Source organism: Lycium ferocissimum, chromosome 6, assembly GCF_029784015.1.
Source record: "Lycium ferocissimum isolate CSIRO_LF1 chromosome 6, AGI_CSIRO_Lferr_CH_V1, whole genome shotgun sequence".
In the NCBI taxonomy this organism is placed as follows: domain Eukaryota; kingdom Viridiplantae; phylum Streptophyta; class Magnoliopsida; order Solanales; family Solanaceae; genus Lycium; species Lycium ferocissimum.
The window spans coordinates 23380449-23385031 of record NC_081347.1 but is presented as its reverse complement, the minus strand read 5'-3'; the positions used below and the strand labels follow the sequence as shown (position 1 = coordinate 23385031).

General features: G+C 42.6%; 1 long non-coding RNA gene across 1 annotated transcript; it reads left to right on the top strand.

The window, feature by feature from the left end:
- The first annotated feature begins 2497 nt into the window (after window positions 1-2497).
- On the top strand, window positions 2498-3913 carry LOC132060732 (uncharacterized). The gene is made up of 3 exons (XR_009415996.1): window positions 2498-2675; window positions 3015-3074; window positions 3824-3913. It is a non-coding gene; the product is annotated as an uncharacterized LOC132060732 (long non-coding RNA).
- Window positions 3914-4583: the final 670 nt, after the last annotated feature.

Below are 4583 nucleotides of genomic sequence, written 5' to 3'. Positions count from 1 at the left end.
AGAAGGTTTATCCAATCCATGATCTTGAGTTAGTGGCAGTGATTCATGCCTTGAAGATATGGAGACACTACTTATATGGTATCCATGTTGATATCTATACTGATCATAAGAGTCTCTAGTACATCTTTACGCAGAAGGATTTGAACTTGTGTCAAAGGCAATGGTTGGAGAGGTTAAAAGATTATGATGTGGATATTTTGTATCATCCCGGGAAGGCTAATGTAGTAGCCGATGCCCTCAGTCGTAAATCCATGGGTAGCTTATCGCACGTGCCGCCAGAGAAAAAAGAAATGGTCTCTGAGGTTCATCGATTAGCTAGCCTCGGAGTTCGATTGATAGATTCAGGTGATGCAGGGGTTACTGTTCAAGACACAGCGGTATCATCCTTGGTAGTTGAGATAAAGGAGCGTCAGTATGAAGATCCTGCTCTAGTTCATTACCGAGATACAACACCTCAGAAAGAAAAGACACCCTTTGTGATCACAGGTGATGGAGTACTCAGATATCGAGGTAGATTGTGTGTCCCTAGTGTTGCAGGACTCCGTCAGCAGGTTATGGGGGAGGCACATTACTCCTGCTATTCTATTCATCCAGGCTCAACAAAAATGTAACATGATCTCAAGGAAGTTTATTGGTGGGATGGTATGGAAAGAGATATAGCAGAATTTATCGCTCAGTGTTCAAGTTGTCAGCAGGTCAAAATAGAACAGCAGAAGCCTGGAGGTCTATTGCAAGCTATGGAGATCTCGACATAGAAGTGAGAGGTAATTAATATGGACTTTATTACAGGGTTACCCCGTACTCAGCAGAAGTGTGATTCGATATGGGTCATAGTTGATAGGCTTACAAAGTCAGCTCATTTTTTGCCTGTCAGGACTGCTTATGCAGCCGACGATTATGCGAGGCTTTATCTTAAGGAGAGGTGTACGACTCCATGGTGTTCCTTCGGCCATTTCGGATAGGGGAGCACGGTTCACGGCCCAGTTACCGAAAGTTTTTTCAGCGGGGATTGGGGACTCAGGCGAGTCTTAGCACCGCATTTCACTCTTAGACAGATGGACAAGCAGAGCGTACTATACAGAGCCTTGAGGATATGCTCAGAGCTTGTGTGCTTGACTTTCAGGGCAGTTAGGAGGATCATTTGCCTCTTATCGAGTTCGCGGATAACATCAGTTACCATTTCAGTATTCAAATGGCTCTTTATGAGGCCGTATATGGGCGGAGGTATAGATCGCCCATAAGATGGTTTGATGTTGGGGAGAATCAGTTGCTAGGACTAAACTTAATTCAGCAAGCAGTTGATAAGGTGAAGGTAATTAGAGAGAGGTTGCTAACAGCCCAGAGCCGACAGAAATCCTATGCGGATAATCGGCTACGTAAGCTAGAATTCAAAATGGGTGACTGGGTGTTCCTGAAAGTTTCGCCTATGAAGGGAGTGATGAGGTTTGGTAAGAAGGGTAAGCTGAGCCCTCGATATATTGGGCCATATAAGATCATTCGTGTAGTGGGTACAGTGACATATGAACTAGAATTGCCTCCTGAGTTAGAATCGGTACATTCAGTATTTCATGTATCAATACTTCGTAAGTGTATCAGAGATCCTTCAAGAGTTGTACCAGTGAATGATGTCCAGGTGACCGAGCAGTTATCATACGGAGAGGTTTTGGTGGCTATATTAGACAGGCAGGTCCGTCGATTGCGAACCAAGGATGTAGCATCCGTTAAAGTCTTGTGGAGGAATAAGAATGTTGAAAAAGTGACTTGGGAAGTGGAAGAAGCGATGAAGATTAAGTACCCGCATTTGTTCCCAGCAGTACAGGAGGTGCAGTCGGAGACATCACTTTCCCCAGGTATTGTTTTCATTTCAGTTATCGTGATTTAGTCGTGTGAGGCCATAGTATTGTGTGTTGTAGTGTGTGGCCCTGTGTGGCATTATTTTGGGTTGCTGTGGGCAGAGCGGATTGTTATAAGTACGGGAGAAACTCTGCCGAAATTTTTATAACCCAGGATTGTTCGAACACCCGAGGACGAATGTTCCTAAGGGGCGGAGAATGTTACACCTCTCGTCTTTGTAGTAGTATAACCTATGGTTTCCTAGCCGAGTATGCCCTTGGAATAGAGGCCCGAGCCCGAGTTTGCAGATAGAAAGTGTCTTACCCCGTGTACAAGAGTACCAGTATGCGTTCCGAGTAATTTACAGAGTTAGAAGTTGAGCGAATCAAGTAGACGCGATCGGAACTGAACCAGAAAACATGCAGGACACTAGTCATCTTCGACGGGTCAACGACATGTTCGATGGACCGTCGACGTGCGGCGTCGATGGTATTCCGCAGCCATGCATCTGAGGGCGCAGGTTGACGGGCAAGTCGACGGACCGTCGACACGTTGACGGGCCGCCGACCCGCTCATCGAACCGGACCCGCTGTAGCCTTTTTGGCTTCCAAGTATAAATAGGTGGTCCACGATCCTACTTGATATTTTTCTCCTTCCAAAAATCAGAAAATCGTAATATATTCTCTCCCAATATTTTCCATCATATTAGTGAAGATTTGACAAGACCCGGACCACGAAAACCTAAGATGGTGGAGAAGAAAGGTTGCTTCTAGGGTTTCTTCAAGTTGTGGAGTTTAGGGAGTTGAAGTTGAAGTGATTCTTGGGATTCTTGACCCCTCAAGGTATGTAAATGATTTCTACCTTTGTATTTAAGTTGAGTATCAAGAGTTTTAGTGATTCTAAGTAAAGAGGGGGTAGTGGTGAAAGTGGTAAGTTGATGATAGACAAAATAGTAGGGTAGGGTTATTTTAAGATATGATTGGGAATGGATTTGAATATATTTTGATATATAAGTGTTGTTATTGTTGTTATGGTTGGTTTTAAAGTGAATGAAGAGTTGAAGGGTTGTTAAGCTTATGAGAGAAATGTTGTCCATGATTCGTTAAGCTTTCTATGCATCTAAAAGAGGTTAGTAAGTGAAGTGCATAGTCTAATGAAGGTCTATGTTATCTTAATTGTAGATTTACAAGTTGAGAAGTAGGAGTCGGACGATTTGATATACGTCAAGGTACGTTAAGGCTGTCCCTTCCTTCTTTTGATATGATCCTATGATATGATCCAATAAGCGAGTAAGCGAGTCCATATTACTCTACTCTTAGAAGCATTAGAAGTATTTCGGTTTTTTACATTTATGCACCCCGTTATGATTATTCCTTCTGTTCATGGGTCCAGTTTTATGTATACAGTTATTCATGCATTACATTTATTTATATATATATATATATGTATGTTGACCCGTGACCAGAAGGTGTTATATACGCAAGTATTATATGTATATGGGGTATGGAAAGGAGTAGGTGTTATATACGCATTACCACCTGATCAGCTGGTGCACTATGATGATGATATGTGAATCGGGCTGCAAGTATCGCATTAATGTATATGATGATGGCCGCAGAGAGGCCGATATGATATGAGAAGAGATAAGCGTTATATACGCGCATATACCGAGCGTTATATACGCACGTATATATATACAGATGTATGACCTTCATTGACGGGAATGAGCATGCATATTATGCGCCCGCGAGGTATTGTCGGTTATACGGGTTGATGCGGATTCGAGGGGCGGATACTAGTTCATACAAGTACATGCGTTCGGTTATTTCGACTTATGAGTTCGGATCTTATCCATGGTTCTCGTGTGCATATATATATATATATATATATATATATATGTTATATCTTATATATTTACATGCTCGGTACATTATTCGTACTCCCCGTTTCTCGGGGGCCGCGTTCATGCCCGCGGGTACGGGGGAGATAGACGGTGTGGTCCAGCTCAGTAGGACCTCTAGATCTAGCAGTGGTCAGTACGCTCCATTCGATCCGGAGCTATAGTCAGTTTTAGTATGCCCTTTTTGATGTGTATGCATATGGGTATGACGGGTCCTGTCCCGTCCTTTCTACAGCTTTCATTCCAGTAGAGGTCTGTAGACAGTTGTATGCATTAGTCAGATGATGTAGCCTTGTCAGCTTTTATTCTTTTATATACAGCATATGTAGCAGCCTAGTTGGCTTGCACTGTTCCTTCAGCATATTTATGTATTTACGGATTGTTCAGCGTTCATGATGTCATCTAATTATGAGATCAGTTTAAGCCATTTTATGGGCCCTTAATGTTCAGAATGATTCAGATATGAGTAAGGGGTGTTTGGTCGCTAGAGGTCAGACTCCCGTCACCGGTCATCGGTTGGGTCGTGACATGGAACCTTCTTGGCACTTATGTAACACTTCATTAATCATCTAAGAGGCCGTATAGCAGCCCCTCAAGACATCACTAAATACGTATCAAATCAACTATTGCGAAAACCCTTCTAAACATGACTTACAGTTCACTTCCTTCCACAAACTTAGTCTCACATATTCATATGATTTTGAAATCTTATGGTATGCACTTTAAGCTATATAATACTCTCCGTAATCTCGTAAGGACTTCGTATTCACCTTAAGCTCGCATCGTCTATTCTTAATGCAACAATCTGAAATCTCCGAGATGTAACACTCAAGAACACTTCAAGGTAAGT